A 20,196-nucleotide genomic window follows, 5' to 3' on the forward strand; every position below is an offset into this window, starting at 1 on the left:
AAATGTAGAAAATGCGTTCAGAAACATAATAAATCAGTAAGCACAACACCGGTAATTCCAGTGCTAACGGTAAATGAATATTAAAATTGTTCTAGGTAGAGAATCTTAAAAAAATGGCTTACGTATTAATATAATATATATTCTTATCATAATGATATAAGTGTACTTAGGTATAGTATAAATCACACAAGTAGCCTACCATTTTGTAAAATAGAAATGTGTAAATTCCGCTTGTAATTTAAAAACAGGATATCGATATAAAGCAAAAAGCCTGCAATGTATAATGGCATTCACTTCTAAATCAAAGCATTTCTAAAATGTATTCGTTTTCAAAACACATAAGGACTGTTCAGAGTAGGAGCAAAGGCAGGAGCGACGAGCGTCGCGTCGCGATAGCGATGCAACCACAGAACACACTAAAGAAAAACGCTAACTCCCATGCATTTTTTAGTTTCAAAACGCTTTCAAATTTGTAAAGAAATCTGTAATCTGTATAGGGTGATTTCGCCAGTAAGCCGGCCACCTCCAGTGGTCGGCCAAAAATGATTTTTATTGCTTATAATTTAAATTTCCCGCGAGTTCAGCTGCGCTTCATGGATTTTTTGTCTACTTTGACTTCCCAGGTAAATAGGTATCAATATTTCTTTCTACTGGGTCAAACCTTATCTCCCTAAATTGGCGCGCAAAATTAACCGTTTCGTCTGTGTCTTTGTGAACAAGTATTCAAAAATGGTGAAAGATCAAGAACAATAATTTTAAAGGTACGTTAAAATATACCTAGATTAATTAACATTGTCAGTGTAGGTTTTTTAGGTAGAATATATGTTTAGATAATTAATAAATAGCCCCAAAAATATATTTGTTCAAACTTTGGGTTAAAAATACAGTGACATAATTAAATTATCGTAACGAAGCTAGTTGTCGGCCACCATGGCAGTGACTACTAGAAAAATTCAAGGAATTTTATTTTATCTTTATCTGGTTAATAAAAAATTGTAAATATTTCTCTCATTTTTTTCATATAGTATAGGATAGCCAAAACTCTCGTACCAGTAGTCGGCCGGACTTAAGATGAATAATAACATTTCTATAGGATGTTAAATTTGATGGCCGATTACTGGCAACAGCAGAAATTGATGAATGTACCAGTTGTCGGCCATAAGTTTTTTTAGGTGGGTTCGCCACTTTTTTTTTAGTTAAAAAATGTTTTTTTTTTAATTCCAGAAAATGATGCGCCCTAGAAAGAGAAAGTTTCATCAATATTCTGAAGAAAATATTGACAAGGCTTTGAATTCTATAAGAAACGGGGCCACAATTCGCGAAGCTTGCAGGAATTACAGTGTTAATGCACAACTGTACAGGACTGGCTCTCTGGACAGACATTAAATAAGCCCCCGACAATGGGACCTGATCCTTACCTAAGTATAAAAGCTAACGAAATAGTGAATTGGATAATTCAATTGGCCAAATGTGGATTTCCGATAAAAAACAGGAACTTATTTCTGACCGTGCAAAATATTGTTTTAAAAAGAAAATATACAAACTCCATTTAAAAACGGCAAACCGGGAAGAGAAATGGTACTCCTCTTTTCGCCAAGTAGACATCCCGAAATATCCGACCGTTTTGCTGATATTATTGGTTTGTTACAAAACCTATCATGAAAATATAAAATATAAGTAAATACGGGTCTGTATTAAAAAGACGCAATTTCTGACGGCCGAAAACGCTGGTAGGTCGCGGCCGACTACTAGGTCATTAAGGGCCGACTAGAAAAAAGTGCTATTTCAGAAAAAAAATAAAAAATAAAATATTTCAATATATTCTAGGCTATTTCTTTCTTACTCCCTCTCCTAGTACATGTATATGCTTGAGAAAGAGAGGTATATAATTATTTTAAAATCAGAGCGACCCAAATTATTAAAATACATAATACACAATGATCAAAAAAGGCCGACTACTGGCGAAATCACCCTATTGAAGTGGCGCCATCTAGCCACCCAGGAAAGTAACAAATGTGGCGGCAAATTTAAATAGATGCAATTTATTTTAAGCTAGAGCAAGATTGACTTGTTCTGCAGAAAGAGCCAATCAGATTTCTACAAAATAATGTTGTAGTCATCTGATTGGTCCCAAATTGGCAAACAAGTCAAATGGTAAAAAACAAGGATTTATATATAAAGGTTAAACCAGGTTAAACTATTGTAAAGTGTTAAATGGTTTGCTTATATCATTTTATGTGCATAAAAACCTACAATAAATAATTTAATTTAATTTACAGAAAATTATACCATGAAACATTTTACAAACAAATAAAACAACAGATTAAAAAGTATAATATTTATTATAGTACCAGATTTAAGAACACATAACAAATATCGTTGGAATACAAGAGAAAGTGACGTCCATTAGAAACAATGTTTTATTTATGTGTATTTTTTACATATGGACTTGAACAATTGTGTAATATCATATTGTGAAGTTTATGTACAAAAATATGGAGTTGATCAATTTTTTTTGTAAAAATATATGGCGTTGTAAATATTACATTGTTAAAAAATAAAATTCACGAACATTTGGACTTGGTTAGGTTACCTCACCTCGCTTTCTCGGATTATTAAATAAAATTGTTAGATAAATCAAAAACCTTTAACTTAAACCTTACCTTTAATAGAGATCTTAAAAATCAAACACAAAACAAAGTTCAAAAAAATTCAAAAATACAAAATCACGATTTTAAAATGAAGATTGCAAAAAACACAGCCAAACAACCAGAAAACAGCGAAACGCACATCTCCGTTCAATTGCAAAACACAACTGAAGAGGAAGGAGGAAGCCGGAAACGGAAAACTGATTTGACATACAGAACAATGACAGAACATAATTAATAGGCCTATTTAGGCAACTATAAAAACAATTTTGTACGCAATTGTTAGGCAACTAGAAAAATTAAAATAAAAATGCGCCATCTAGCGCCCCAGGAAATTACTACCCCAAAAACTGATCGTTCAAGGTTGTATATCTCAGTTGACTGGCTCTGGATGCAACGAGCGTTTAAATAGTCTAGTGTCACAGTTTAAAGAATATAAACTAGTGTTATCAAATCCAAGCATTCAGAGTGAGAGCGACCAGCGCGGCGACGCGTTGCGATGGCTTCCAGCGACAGCGACAAAAACAAATCGAATTGATTTTTTCGCATCGTACCAGCGACCAGACGTTAAAATGAGTTCCACTGAGGAGGATGTTGCCGAAATATTTATTTCAGAAATTCAGTCAAGACCCCCGTTATGGAACACAAAGTTCAGTTTATAGTATAAATGGTGGAATTCGCCAAACAAATGTCTTTCTCTATTTATGGGGTGAATTCCGACTTTTCTGTTTAATCGGCCAAAATACTATGGCGTGTCCAGTAACAAAAAAAAACGAACTGCCCGAACTGCTCTTGTTGATTCTTAGACATAATTTTGTTCAAGTGAGATACCAGTGGGAAGTGTCTTTATACATACAATAATGATAGAAAATAAACGGCGTCAGCGACTATGAAATGAAGATCTCTGTTATTTTATATGTAAAATTATATGAGGGATGTCATCGATGTTCATTTCCACGCCAACAGGACGCCGTTTTTTTTCAATCATAGGGTGGCTACATCGGAAAGCGCTGTTAAGCTACATTCCTTTAACGATACATTTATAAAAACCTCGAAATAAATTTCAAATACAGGGTGTTCCTTAATGACATGCTAATATTTAACAAGGTGATTCTTGGACCTATTCTAAGAAAAAAACTTCATAGCAAACTGGATATAGACTGTGGTATTACCACAAAATATATTGTGTATACGTGTGTAGCTAGATATTCTGTGGTACTACCAAGTTAATAATATGTGTCAAAATATGTATATTGGATCGGGATATCGAAAAATTCCCCTTGATCTCAAAATTATTAATACCAAATAAAATAAAATATCTAAAGACTTATTAAAAGCGAAGGTCAACATCATCAACTGTCTAGACGCAACGATGGCGGAGTGACTAAAACAATAAAAAGTCATAAATAAGCAAAACAGACGCTTTATTTAAATTTAGTTTTTCTTTTTTTCTCGGTTGTAGTAGATTGTAGATTGGTGTAATTTTCTTTGCTAACAGTTACCTACACTGATCGTCAAAGTCTAACCTAAACGCATGCAGGAAACAACAATAAAAAATGAGTTTTCAAAAGAAATATATTTATTACCAGCCTGTACCCGCGACTTCGTTCGCGTCGAATTAATCATTTGTAATGGTGATGATAAAGCAAAGCAAGAATTTCCATTAACATACAAACTGGATAAAATTTTCTCACATTTATGTCAGCATGAGATAAAACAATAATATGGCTATAATATTATTATATAACTTGGTAGACTTAGTAATATTTGAGGGTTATTAGTTTTCTTTAAATTTTCTCTGAAACGGTATGGAAATTTGGAAAAGTATAAACGGGATTAACCCTTTTAGAACAAGCAAAAATTTTTATGAAGAATGCATTTTTCTCAAAATTTAAATAATAAAAAAGTGTTTCCTCTTGTAAAGACAATCCGGGGACATACTGTAGGATCAGCACTGGCAATTCTGTAAACTTTGGCACTGGACTAGGCAACAATATAATAACCACACAACTTATTTTAATAACAACATCTCTAACAACATAAACATGTTAGTGATATTAAATAATACATGTATGAAGTACAAACATACCCAATAAATTTTGATCTATCAAATCAACCCCAGTTTTATAGAAAAGCAAACATCTATACAGAATAATCTATTGATATTTTTCAGTAAACACTAAAAGTTCAATAATATCAACAACACGAAAGGTGCTAATCACGTCTGCATATCAATTACGAACATCAGCTCGCCATTGTTCCGAGGGGTCATGTGTATAATTTGCGAGCCGATAAAATATTAATGCCTTTTTAGTTGCGCGCTATCGGCGCTGATCTAAATTAGAAATCACAATAAACGTTGAAAGCGAAATCGTGAATAATTAGTCGACATAATTTATGAACTAGGAAAACGCTCGGTATAATGTCAGGGCTGCGAAGTTATTTGCGCTAATGCGAAAAAGTCTAATGATAGTTATAGTTTTGTTATAGGGCAAGCAGTGATACAGAGAAGGCATGTTTACAAAATATTTCCTATCATATATGTTATCTATACTAATACACACACCGGAAAAGTCTAGGGATATTACAATTTTATCCAGCCATCCTCAGTAATTTTATTATTGTCATGCATGAGAATAAAGTTTCTCCAAAATCATTGGCATATGATAACACGACAGGCTCAAGAATTAAATCACGATATGTGATTCCTGTTAGAAACCTTTCAAGAAAAACGAGATCGGTTTTTCGGCCTAACTGGACTCCTCCCCAGACCATAATTGTTCCACCTTGATAAGGGTGCACTTCCTGAACATGATCCAACCGAATAAGATTTCCCGGTTCTCTCCATACTCTAAGCCTTCTCGAATCCGGATGAATTCCAAAGCGTGACTCATCCGTGAAGAGAACATTGGCCCATTATTCATTTGACCACTGAACATGATCTTGAGCCCACATATATCGTACCTCTCGATTTTCTCTTTAAGGGTTGAGCTCTCCAAGGGCGTCTGCTTCTTAAGTTGACCTCTCTTAATCTATTGCGAACAGTGTCAGGACTAACGATTACATTATGTGTTTCCTGGAGAATTAAACTAAGTTCTGGTGCTGTAAGAGTCGGTCGGCGTCGAGCATTTAATTGTAAAAAATGATCTTGCTGAGGGGTAGTAATGCGATGTCGTCCTGTGTGCCTTTCAGCAACATCACAACTTTCACGGTAGCGTGCACTTAATCGCGATATTACACTTTGCGTTGTATTTAATGCTCTAGCTACGTCGATTTGGCGCATTCTAGCTTCGAGCATACCCATGGCCCTTAGCATTTCGTCTCTGTTAAGATGTCTACGCTCCATAATGTCGTTTAATACTAAACAGAGTTATTTGAATGAATTCTGGCCAGTTATCATAAAAACATAGCCAGTAAAGGTTAAATTCGAACAATTGATGCTAGGTGCTTTTTATACATTTGACAAAAAATGCACAAACACTTCTGCAAATATCCCAAATTTAGAAGGTTCGATAAGAAGGGATTTTTAGACATTCCAGTTCCAAGGTGGTGAAACCACCTCCTCAAATATTACAATATTTTTTATTTAAAAAACGGCCAAGTTTTCGAAAAAACGCTTAAACACGTATATTTTATTTTGTTTTTTACATATTTTAAGATTTTTTAAAAATGTATCCAGGTTGTTTCGAAAAATCTGGTCATTGATTAATCATGATCCTGTTTAAAGCGCTTGACGTAAAAAGCTGATTTTTGGAAAACTGATTGATTTTAGGGTGTAGAGGTTCGATAAGAAGGGATTTTTCGAAACTCGAATTCTAAGGGGTTGAAACCACCCCTCAAATATTAGAATATTTTTTATTTAAAAACCGGTGAGTTTTTCGAAAAAAAAACACGTATATTTTATTTTGTTCTTTTACATATTTTAAGAGTTTTTAAAAATGTATACAGGGTGTTTCATAGAATATGACCAATGAGTAATCACGATTCTGCTTAAACTGCTTGACGTTTAAAGCTGATTTTTGACAAACGGATTGACTGTGGGGTGTAGAGGTTCGATAAGGAGGCGTTTCACGAATGTCAAATTCCAAGAGGGTGAAAACGCCCCTCAAATATTAAAATATTTGTTATTTAAAAAACGGTTAGTCTTTCGAGAAAACGCTTGGATACGCATAATTTATTTTGTTTTTTTACATATTTTTTTTTAATCAACAGGGTGGAAAAAATTTCTCAAAAAATATTATATCCCAAACCGAGAGAACAAAAATTATGCTACCTATTCAAATTTAATTTCACTTATTATACACAATCATCATTCATCACCCTATCTAATTAATACCAAAATTTTCTACCAGAACGAACTACTTTTAGGCAGCTCATCGACCGTTAAAACCGACAATTTTCTCGACAAAAGAACAATAAACCGGGCATAAAAAAATCGAGCCATTTCACCTAAGACAAGAAATTTTACTTTCGCTGGCCGATACAGATAATCGCGAAAAAAAATGCCGCGATTTGTCTTACTTGTTGCCAGTTGAAAAGTGAAATTGTCCCAAAAACCTCCTTTCCACCGATACAAGAACTGGCCAAAGAACCAACAGGAGAGTGAGAGCAGTGGGAGGCGGAGGAAAATTTCGAGTAGAAATTAGAGATGGGCCAATGTGTAATTTCATGCATCTATAATAAAGTATTTTAAGAATAAATCTCAAAATAATTCCATCAAATTTACGATTGACAAAGAGAAAAACTTCTAACTGTTTTAGGATATTCTCATTATCAGTAGAAACGGTGGATCTATTAGCACCGCTACCAGTGGCGTAGCTACCTAGGGGCTAGGCGGGGCAGTGCCCCGGGGCCCTCAAGCTCAGGGGGGCCTCGAATCCTTACCAGAAATCTTGATCGAACTGAACTTTTGGAAATTTCTCCCATTTTCAAAATAAATATAACAGGTTGCAACCCCACTTTAATCATGACAACTCAGTTGAGAGAAATTCAAAAAGTTATGCCTAGGGAATTCCCCTAAATTCTTTCTGTAGGTTGGCAGTGTTGTCAATTTGACGGATAGTGATATGTGCGTTTTATTATTCATCGATGTGCGTTTTATTGTGAATTCGAGTTAAGATTTTTTTTTCGGGAACGGTTAAAAAAATAATGCTGTATCAGGAGTAAGTAAGCCAATGTCAATAAACTTTTTCAAAGTTGAAACATTAATTTAGGGAGGCGAGTAAAGTTTTAGCAGAGACCAAAGTAAGTAAGCAAATTTATAGAACTTTTCGAATTATTCATAGTGCAATTTTTGAAACTACAATTTAAATATGATATTTACCACTCAAGATTGAAGGCAAAGAAAGTTAATAAATCATTTTGATGAATTAGATTTCCTCACCGATTTCCAAACCGAGAAAAAATATTTAAAATTGAGATTTTCATTAATGTACTAGACACAGTAATATCTCAATTAAATACATGTTTTATTGGTATGAGTGCAGTCTGTCATATATTCGATTTTCTAACATCAACATTTTTATTACATGTTGATGAAGCAACTTTGTTACAAAAGTGTGACGAATTCCAAAGAAAATATTCAGATATAATAGGCCCTTACTTCAATTTACTAATATTTACCACCTAGTTTTACCTCAACTAACTCAAGCATGGACTGTTCACCAATTATGTAAGGAAATAATGAGCAAATATGGAGTGCTAGAATGCGACCTAACGGAAGTATTTACAGCAATGTTATTATTCTTTACAATTTCTGTCACTTCTGCAGCAGCTGAAAGGTCATTTAACAAATTAAAAATAATAGAAAATGATTTAAGAAATAATATGGGCCAAACTCGACTCCGACATTTATCGCTAATAGCAATTGAAAACAATACCGCATCAAGCCTGGATTTAAACGAAGTCATTGATACTTTTGCGAAAACTAAAGCTAGGAAAAAATTGTAAATATAATTGTTATTTAGTCAGTTGGTAAGCCCGATCTTTATATAATAAACCCTTGAATCTTCTCTATTTCGTTTTATTAGCCAAACCTACACCAATTATTAATTGTAATTTATGTTGCTACTGTTTAATATTTTTATTACCTGCCCTGCAGTGCACAAAAAAGAGCTTAAGTAGCTTAGCATTTTTAAAGTATTTGTATATTTCATATTTTTATTTGATAAAACCTAATCAGTTTACATAGCAGTGGGGCCCCATCTTTTAATTTGCCCCAGGGCCCTTGGTTACCTAGCTACGCCACTGGCTCTGAGTGATGAGGTGTTCTGGTGTTTCACCATTTTCCACACAGAATGTTAACAGTAACAGAAACTGTGACAGTGTCCTGTTAAAAACCCCGTGACAATCCGAAGATTGTTCTTACTTAAATCGAGGAAAATCTTTGATTTTTCTCGGTCGTAAGTTCTGAGAAACTTCTTCGGATGTCTTAGACCGGTTGGAGGATTCCCATTCCAGGTTACGGATGTAGTCTTCGAGGGTCTTGGGTTCCGCTTTAAGTTGGTTTCCACCTTGGGAGGCAGAACAGTTCTGGTCCCGTTGTGGCGTGTTTCCTCCTTTTCTAGCTAGATCGTTTGCTTCTTCATTGCCTCCTAATCCTTGATGGGCTGGCACCCAGAGTAGGAAGAATTTATTTTTTATGCCTAATTTGTTCAGCTTCTTTAGACATTCTTTAACCAACTTCGAAGGATTAGTTACTGAATTGCTCTGAAAACTCTTAAGGTTTCTTAACAATTGGATGGATATTTCTTATTTCCGTTAGTTCCTATCTAAGATATGTTGTAAGTACGCATCTTCCAATAGCGTAGATTTTTGCCTGAAGGAAACTAGGATAGGTGCCCATTAGTTCGGAGTACACTTTTTACTATTGTATGTATGGTCTTTTTCCAGAGATACTATTGGCAGATTATGAAGCAGAATGTGGTCCAAGTATACTCAAATCGGAAGTGGAAAAAGCCATACAACAGGCAAAAACAAACAAGACTCCCGGACCAGACGAAATACCCGCGGAACTAATAAAACTTCTCTACAACAACGACAGTATATCTGTCTTGACAGCATTCTTTAACCAGGTTTACCAAAGTGGAAAATTACCTGGCGACTGGCAAAGATCGATATTTATTGCTTTACCCAAGAATACCAAAGCGAGTAAATGTGATGACTTTAGGCTTATTAGTCTGATGAGCCACATGTTAAAAATACTTTTAAAAATAATCCTCAACCGAATATATGCTAAATGTGAACAGAGCATCGGAAAAGAGCAGTTTGGATTTCGTAGCGGACATCTATGTGTGCTTCATCGACTTTGAAAAAGCATTTATGACATGCGCCTTTTAGTAAACTTGTACTACGATCAAACTGCTGCTGTTAGGGTCGATGAAGGAACTACAAATGACATCCCAATAAAACGAGGAGTAAGGCAGGGGTGTGTTTTGTCACCGTTATCATTCAATTTGTATTCAGAGAACATTTTTAACGAGGCTTTATCCGGCAGAATAGAAGGCGTTAAAATTGGAGGCGAGATCATAAATAACGGTACGCAGACGACACCGCCATTGTCGCAGAAAGCATGGAAGACTTGCAAACGTTGCTAGATAGGGTTCATGAAGCTAGTTGCAAATGGGGTATTAATATAAATATCAAGAAGGCGAAATGGATGTTTGTGGGTAAAATACAAATTAATCCAATCCCGATAAAAATCAGCGGGCACAATATTGAACAAGTACAACATTTTAGATATTTAGGAAGCTGGCTAAATAGTGAAAATACATCTGACGAAGAAGTAAAGGCAAGAATTGAAATGGCACATAGAACATTCAAAAACTGGAATACCACGCTCACTAATAGAAACTTGTCACTGCAAACCCGATTGCGAACACTACGTTGTTACATATGGTCCACTCTTCTTTACGGATGCGAGACATGGACGCTAAAAGTCGAGAATATAAATAAAATAGAAGCCTTTGAAATGTGGTGCTACCGGAGAATTCTTAAAATTTCTTGGACCGAACATATAAGCAACGAGGAAGTTCTTGGACAGCTGAACAAAGATCGGGAACTGTCAACCACCATCAAGGCCAGAAAGGTGAGCTACTTCGGACACATAATGCGTGGCACCAAATATTATATTCCTCGTTTGATTATTCAAGGAAAAGTCGAAGGTAGAAGATGGGTAGGTCGAAAGAAACTGTCATGGCTCAGAAATATGCGGAACTGGACCGGTCTGGGGGTGGAGAGGCTGTTTCATGCAGCAGAAGATAGAGAACTCTTCCACGAAATAGTCATGGAGATCGCCAACGCCTGAAGACAGGCACGGCACCGCAAGAAGAAGATGGTCTTTTACCTGCTGACAGTGATGCCAACTCGTTGAAAATTTTGAGCTCCAGATGGAAGAGGAAAATTTTAACCCGAAATACCATACTCATGGGAAATTCTCAGCAAAGTGAGTAAATTCAAACTAGCATTACCGCAACTACACAAAAATACACATTTTCGGTTGACATCAGGCATTATTTTTGTTGTTGAATACATGGTGAATTTTAAATAAGTGCAAATATTTTTAGGGATGGTATATTTCGATCCCAGGTACACGCCTATGATTTTCTTGGCGCAAAAAAAATTTGAAAAGTATATTTTAGTTTGGAAACCTTTCAAATTTTCAGTTAAAAACATGATATCTGTAGTGTCTTGACGACACTATACCTATTATATTTGAGAACTCTCGGAATTTTTAGAAAAAAAACGAGAAATTTTGACCGTCTTCGTGGGAAACTCCATTTCAGAAAGTTAGCAACACTGCCTTCTGAGCAAACGTTTCTCTCTTCCAATTCTTTTTATTGCTCAATACTACAGTGAGTTGTTTCTCAAAGTCGTACATTCTTAATATGTCATCCACTGGGAGTTGGAGCAGTGGAATTTTCCTTTTAACCGTAGTGGTAATCTTTGTTTATTATAATGAGTAATTTTATAAATGATGTCCCCAAGTTTCTGAAATCGCTACCCATCTCTAGTAGAACTTAGAAATTGCCATGATGAAGAGCCGGGCGTCCGCCTACTTCAACACAGCGTGAACCTTCACCTTATGAGCCGTGAAGATGACATGGAAAGTTGCCGATTTATCTTACCGGTCTGTTTAACAACTAGTTTGGAACCATATATTTCGGAACGAGAAAACGGAAGGAATTTATAGATAACCATTTAAGATACACGTGTGGATCTTGCTTGATTTGTTGAGTTATCGTCTTGGTTTAACAAAAGCAAAAGATTGAGACATTTATTACTGATTTTTTTTACACTAGATAAAATAAACAATCGTCATTTTCAAGCCAACTTAACGCATTTTTTTTATCATTCCGTACTACATATTTTGAAGTGTTTAAAGTCTATCCATCGAGTCAGGGAAAAGTTCGAAAAATGACATCCAACACATGACAGAAATTACATTTTATCTTTGAATTAATATGACATGCCCTTTATTTTTTCAGACAAGAAAACTAGATGTGCCATATTCCATTATTTTCGGTCACTTTTTGATTTACCGGAAATGACTACAACTTTTGATTTTTAAATGGTACCTTAGGTATTTTTTACTTTATTTAATCTAGAGTGCAGTGGCTGTTCATAACGACAATTTGACTCGAAATACCAAGTATGTGGTGCCAAACTATTCGTTAAAAAATGATTTTTCCAAATATGTTAATGAGCCACCGTTCCATTTGAAAAAATTGAGTTATGATTAAAAAATGATTGGGGCATCCCTTAACTGATCAGGAAACGTCACGAGACACATTAAACTATCAAATGCATTTCTCCAAGACTCCTTGATTAAAATTATGGTTTTAACACAGCCATGGCACTCTATAGCATGTTCCCGGATTGTCTTTACAAGAGGAAAAACTTTTTTATTATTGATATTTTCAAAAAAATGCATTCTTCATACAAAAATTGCTTGTTTTAGAATAGTTAATTCCATTTATACTTTTAACAAATTTTCATTCCGTTTTAGAGAAAATTAAAAAAATTAAAATATAAATAAATGTTTAAATTAAATTTTAAATAAAACCATTTTAGAGCGAGCAAAATTTTTTATGAAGAATGCATTTTTTTCAAAATATCAATAATAAAAAAGTGTTTCCTCTTGTAAAAACAATCCGGGGACATACTGTAGATAGATATTGAAATTTAAAATACTATTTTTTTAAGCAAAAATGTCACAAGTTGACATATGATATCTCATTCTATTCACAATGTCATATTCTATCAAAATCAAATAAAGTAAAAATATATTGAGCGTACCATTTAAAAATCAAAAGTTGTAGTAATTTCCGGTGAAACAGGAAGTGACGTAAACTATTTGAATATGTCAATCAATCCTAATTAATGTTATATACTAATAAAAAGTTATAGGGGTGAGTTACTTGAGAAACACCCTGTTATAGACTAATGTTTTTCATAGCTGTTTATAAGTTTTTCATTTTTTCACTCTCCCATATAACATTCTTGCAGAGTAGCTACGACACAACCATAGTGAAAAAGGAAATCCTCATAAATATTGAAAAGATTTCCCTTTTATCGACTTAACCTGTGAAGAGTACACTGAACATACGTAGTATATGAGTTTGACCTATGACTGGTAAAATAGTGAATGAAAGTGGTGATTTATCGTAATAGCGCACTTAACAAGTGTTTTGCGCTAGTAAATTTGAATAGGTAGGTGAAAATCCAACAATTTATGATAATAGCAAAATGCACTCAGAGATTGATTTAGAACGTAGTTTGACAGCAAACCAAGCTATAGCTATAATTTCACGCACTTTCAGAAACCCTTGTTTTGTCAGATGGGTATGAAAAAAGATAGAAAGTTGTAGAGTAATCCTAATAAATAATCATTTTTCTCCTTTAATTAAATTCACACGTAAAAAGTCGGAGACAAAAAAACTAAAAGTCCAGTTAAAAAATTATCCTGTTCTTCCTCATCTTTTTTAACCACTTGTTATCCAACCATGAAGATCCTTAAGAATTATCTTGAAACAAACATCAAAAGAATAAGCAGAGAAGACTAATGGCACAAATTCTAATGCAGGCAATGCGTATAATTCCAGTTGAGATCGCCCAACCAAAACATCCAGGATTTATATGCCATTATTTGCTACTTACCTTTAACATCTTATTCTTCTTTAGCCACTTATTATAGCCAACTTTGAACTGATAGATATCCGCCAATTATCTCTGCTGTGCGCTGTTTGTCTCTAATTTAGACCTCCTATTGTTACAGGATCATCTTTCTAGCTCATTTGAGGTCACCCAGCCTTTGGTCCTGTATCCAAACCATACCCTCCAATTTTGAATACGCGCATGTCACATATTATGTTCACTATTTTAACTATAAATTTTATTAAGTCATTGGACAGCTGCATATTTTTGAAACCTTGAAGACTGCCGCACTAGAGGCAGCTATAACATAACCATTGTCTTGAAACAAAGATAGAGTCAAACAGATGTATAAGACCTGCATCACACCAATAATGGCATGGGGCATAAAAATCCGGGAGGAAACAAACAAAATCAAAAGCATGTTAATGGTTATTGTAATGAACAACCGAAGAACCATAATAGGGAAGACTAGAAGAGACAAAATATCAGAAACACAGATATCAGACAACAATGTGGAATACACGACATAGTGAGATGGGGTAGACAGACTGGGATAAGAGACACACTGGAAATACTCCAAAAAGATGCCACCTCCACCTCTCAAGAACTCCTACAGAGGCAACCTAGAAACTAACAGATTGGCTAGACTAGACCTCTAGAATGGGTAGAGGAAGAAGAATAATTTGGGATATCTAATGAAAGGCATGAGGTATGTTCTACAATATTCTACTCTAGTTGATTAAACAAGGCAGCAAAATTTTGGGAGTACAAGACGGAGAGTACAAAGATAAAATTGGAGAAAATAGTCAAAGCAATGTCGAGTTTTTTAAGGCGGTCTTCACCCAAACTAAACAAACTAAAAGCGGAACTCAAGAACTTGGAAGACTGCATTACGGTTGGTTACAGACAGTAACCAACCCAAGAAGAGATTTTGGTGTGCGGTTTGCTTGCATCCCTCATACGTTACCAGCCCATCTTAACCGGGATTTAGATAATGGCTTCAACGCTCTCGCAGCTAACTTTTTCAAGGACCGATACGTTTGAAACATGGTAGAACCATTTGAATCTTAAGCGTTGTCTAAAGTGTCTCTGTTGCAACTTGTTTCATGCGTTCATGTGTCGGCGGTACGGCACCCAGGTTTAGCTTCCATATATCGTGATGAAAATTATTAGAATGTAGAATGTTTTGGAGGGGAATAAGTGTGTTCCCCTTTCTTGAATTATAACGAGTTAAAACTCATCATACAGTCTCAGGTCTTTAACAAAAGCCAGTATCTGAGACGGCTCCACAGAGGCCAGCTCTCCATTCTCGACATCAGCCGTACCAAAGTTCATGGCACGAATAGTCATCGTCTCGGCACACTCAGTGATAAGGTTTTCTGGTGTTTCCCCATTTTCCCCACAGAATCTGCATTCGCCGTTGTTTCTCAGCTTCAGCCTACTGAGGTGTTCGTTGAGGAGACAGTGTCCTGTTAGAAACCCCGTGACAATTATTTTTACTTAAATCAAGGAAAACCTTTGATTTTTCTCGGTCGTAAGTTCTGAGGAACTTTTTCGAGTGTCTTAGACCTTTGGAGGACACCCATTCCAAGTTACGAATGAAGTCTTCCAGATTCTACAGTTCCGCTTTCAGTTGGTTCCCGTTTGGAAAACAGAACGGTTCTGGTCCACTTAGTGGAGTGTTCGCTCCTTTTGTAGCTAGATCATTTGCTTTTTCATTGCCTTCTATCCCTTGGTGAGCAGGCACCCAGAGTAGGAGGACTTTATTTTCTTTGCCTATATAATTTGTTGAGTTTTTCTAGGCATTCTTTGACCAACTTCGAATTGATGGTTACTGATTGATCGCGTTTAGTACTGCTTGACTATTGGATAGGATGGCAATTTCCTGTTTTCGATAGTTCCTATCTAAGATAAAGTGTACGCATCTTTCGATAGCGTAAATGTCTGCCTGAATGATACTGGGGTAGGTGCCCATGTTTCGGAGTATTTAGTTTTCGGCCCAAATACTCCTATCCCTGTCCCTGCTTTGGTTTTGGAAGCATCAGTATACCACGTTATGGTATACTGATGGTCTTTTACATGTTGAGTAAGCATTTCTTCCTTCCAATTCTTTATATTACCCAATACTACAGTGAGGTGTTTCTCAAAGTTGTAAATTCTTGGTATGTCATCCACTGGGACTTAGAGAAATGGTCTAAAGTGTCTCTTACTGACTTGTTTAATGCGTTCATGTGTCGGCGGTACAGCACCCAGGTTTCGCTTCCATATAACATGGTGAGGATTATTAAGAATGGAAGAGAATACTTTTAACAGCATCGTATCTGAGACCACTCTCTGATTCTATATCTCGGTCATCCAATTTTGAATTGGTACGTTCTGTTTTGTTTTTAAAACGTTCGCTGAAAATTTGGTTAATTTTGGACCAGTGCAGATTTGTCGCATCCTTGAAGCCTACTGCACCAACGGCAGCATTAAGAATTCTCTTTGAACGAAGATTAAAAGCAGTTGAAAGAGAAAGTCAGTGGCGCAGATGGGACAAACCGATCTGACCCCGAAACACAGATCGGCAGTCGGTCGGTTCGTTCGTCGCAGGGAAAGTGAAAGCAGCAGATGGAGCGGCCAACAAAAATATCATCGGTCGTAGTCATTGTTGTTGTGCTTTCACGGCGAAACTGGACCTAAAAATCGGACCCAGCGGAACTTTCAGTTTGGCCCACGACGTTCTCGTTTAGGTTTCTTTCACGAAAGTTCTGCCGATAAATCTCATTTTGAATGTCAGAATGCTTTTCTCTCCTCTATCTTCTGGCCGACACAATTTTTATTCAATTCTTAACAAAGAAAAAACATTAACTCTGTGTTTATGTATATGGTACTGATGTGTTAACTTAGCTGTAACTATTTTTTGGAAATAACTTTTTCCATTTTATCTAGGTACAGAATTTCTGCTTTAAGGTTTATAGTACTTAACTTATCTTGGGCTACAGCCACTACTATTTTTCTAGTTAAATCAACGATTATCATACGAAGTCGGTATGACAAACTTTGCTACCTACTCTATTTTTTGAGGGCCAGATTGAATACTTATTCCTGTTTCCTGTCGGTTAGTCTTTTCCATTACAGCACAGCCGCACATTCATTACTGGGTGATTTACAATTTCTAGATCTACTTGTGTCCACATTTATTTTGTCTTCTGCGGATCAATGCATCTGAATCGTTTATAACTTTTATAAATCCAACTGTATTCAGTCTTTAATGCAAGTCCACTATAATTCTAGTTTATCTCTCGTGTAGAAAATAAGACTGAAAGTATGTAAGCTAGGATTTGAGCCATGTTTGAACTAGTTGGCAAAACTCTTCTAAAGTATCATTTCGTGAGGCCGAGTATTGAGAATCAAATTTGATTGTGCTTATTAGAAGTGCAGTTATTGTTTCATCTGAATTGAAACACAATTCACTTCTGTTTTGTCAACAATTATAATTCTTCTAGGCATTAGCATTTGTTTCAAAAACAAAGCGTCCTCCAGAACCTACTTTCATGGCAGATTGGGCTATTCGCAATCGTCAACTTATACCAAAATTAAAATTTAATCTGAATACCATTCTAGATTTTTTAAATATATTATCGACCCTTCCAAATCGAAAATATCGCCCTACAAAATTTTGATAGATACCGAGATGAAACAAGCAATTGCAACTTAGCTAAAGTTGACACATTGTCTTAGAACTGACGTTATGCAACACAATAGACACCGCACAGAATAAAACTAAAAGACACGTCATTCTGCAAGGAATGTAATATGAGTCTATAATTATCTAGTCTATTAGAGACTATTATACATTTTAAGTCTATTACAGAGTCTAGAGTCGATTGTAGGTGATGTCTGGTATAATGTGGACTCAATGCTGCCTAGATGTAGATGTAGATTGTATAGGAGGGAGAAATTGATCACCGCGACCATATAGATGTATTGTGTCCCCCTTTCTTCATTTAGAACTAATCATTTACAGTTTCGGCCAAGATTAAGAATTCATTTTTTTTTTCAATGTCGACTATTGGGTTTCGGGGCTTTGACAACAGCCAGTATCTGAGACGGTTTTACAGGGGGTAGTTCTCCATCTCCGGTATCAGTCATACCAAAGTTTATAGCACGAATGTTTGTCGTACCGGCGCCGGCGCGTCGCACTCTTTGTTAAGCTGTTCTGGTATTTCCCCATTTTCCCTACAGAATCTGCATTCGCCGTTGTTTCTTAGCTTCACTCTACTAAGGTATTCATTGAGAAGACAGTGTCCTGTTAAGTTCCAAGGCAGTGAAACCACCCCTCAAATATTACAATATATTTTATTTAAAAAACGGTCAAGTTTCCGGAAAAACTCTTAAACACGTGTATTTTATTTTGTTGTTTTACATATTTAAAGATTTTTTATAAATTTATACAGGGTGTTTCATAAAATGTGGCCATTGAGTAATCACGATTCTGCTTAAACTGCTTGACGTTTAAAGCTGATTTTTGGCAAACGGATTGACTGTGGGGTGTAGATGTTCGATAAGAAGGGATTTTTCGAAACTCAAATTCTAAGGGGTAAAACCACCCCTCAAATATTAGAATATTTTTTATTTAAAAACCGGTGAGTTTTTCGGAAAAACTCTTAAACACGTATATTTTATTTTGTTGTTTTGATTGACAAATGATTAATTCGACGCGAACGAAGTCGCGGATACACGCTAGTAAGCTATAAAAATACTTTGAATTAATTAAACTTTTTGCCTAGTTTAATACCCCTATAAAATAGTTTTGTGATCTCTATAGTAACCAATTTAAGATTGCACAGGTTGCAGAATTTCTGTTATGCAAATTACTGGAAACCAGGTTATTGCTGTTAGATTTATTTAATGAGAAATTAAACAACGTTGTGTAATTCAATCATTTTAGCACATTTTAATTATGCACGCAGAATTTATGAGCTGTGTTTATTACGCCTGTCGGTTTCAATCAGTCGAAAATCCTTGCAGTTAGATTAACTTAAGACATTAAAGTCATAATTGCGTTCCACTAACTTAAAGCTTCGAAATAAATAATCTCTAAATGGTTAAGTTAATCCAGTCTCCTGTACAGGGTGGGTCAAATTGGACGCTTTTAAAGGGAAACACCCTTTTCTATAGGAGATATCGGTGTCTGGAACTCAATTTTTGTCAAAAACATGATGGTGAAAATCCCACATCGATATCTGTTACCGTTTCGGAGTTACGGGGTGTTTTTCAAAAATATGCATTTTTAACAAATTGCTGTAACTTTTTTGCTATGGAAAATTTTGTATTTTCGGGAAAACATTTCCAAAGCATCTTTTTACGTAGAATTTAATGGTTTAAGTATAATTTTTTTAAAATTAATAATTTAACAGTTATCAACAGAAAAATTGATTTTTTATTTGGGACACCCTCTATATTTTTAATTAATTGAAAAAAATTTAAAATTACCTTTCCAAAAATATAGCACACTTGATATTTTGTTATAATCCCCTTCGAAATACAGAATTTTTAAAAGTTCGCCGCTTTTAACTAGTAGGCTTTGGACCCCTTATTGATGATATGCCCTTAATGGAACTCGAAAACATATTTTTCCAGCAAGACGACGCACCGCCTCTGAACGCTGAAGTTATCAGCAAATTTTTGCAGCCAATTTCAAGAATAATTAAATAGCTAACCAAGATCCCAGCCTGACTTAGTATCCATGGATCTAATCCTATCGATATATTTGCGGAAGAATAAAGGTTCCTTATTGTTCCGTATAATCTTTTCGATAGTTTTAGAAATACTTAGCAGTTATGAGAGAGTATCTTTCACCCCTACTGAGTTAATGAATTCCGCGAGAAATGTTCAAAAACTGCCCCATCTGTCCATAACAGAAAACGGTTGATATGTCGAACACCTGTAGCAAAATCTCATGTTTTGGTTTGCTATTTATTATTTTTATTGTTATTAGATATAGTTTAAATGTGTTGATGTTGGTTAAATATATTAATTGTTATAAAATTCTGCATCTCTCATAGCAAATATTATTTTCGTTTTAATTGATGCTCACAGCTAGATTTTTTTTTGCATTACAACCGGTGCCGTTCAAAGCCTACTTATTTAAAGCGGGCGAATTTTTATATACTCTATATCTCGAAGAGGAATCGAGCAAAATATCAAGTATGTTATATTTTTGGAAAGGTAATTTTAAATTCTTTTCAATAAATTAAAAATATACAGGATGTCCCATATAAGAAATCAAATTTTCTGTTGATAATTCTTAAATTATTAATTTTAAAAAATATATACTTAAACCATTAAATTCTAAGTAAAAAGGTTCTGTGGAAATGTGTTCATAAAAATACAAAATTTTCCATAGCAG

Source organism: Sitophilus oryzae, unplaced genomic scaffold, assembly GCF_002938485.1.
Source record: "Sitophilus oryzae breed Bouriz unplaced genomic scaffold, Soryzae_2.0 scaffold_1389_pilon_pilon, whole genome shotgun sequence".
Lineage (NCBI taxonomy): Eukaryota > Metazoa > Arthropoda > Insecta > Coleoptera > Curculionidae > Sitophilus > Sitophilus oryzae.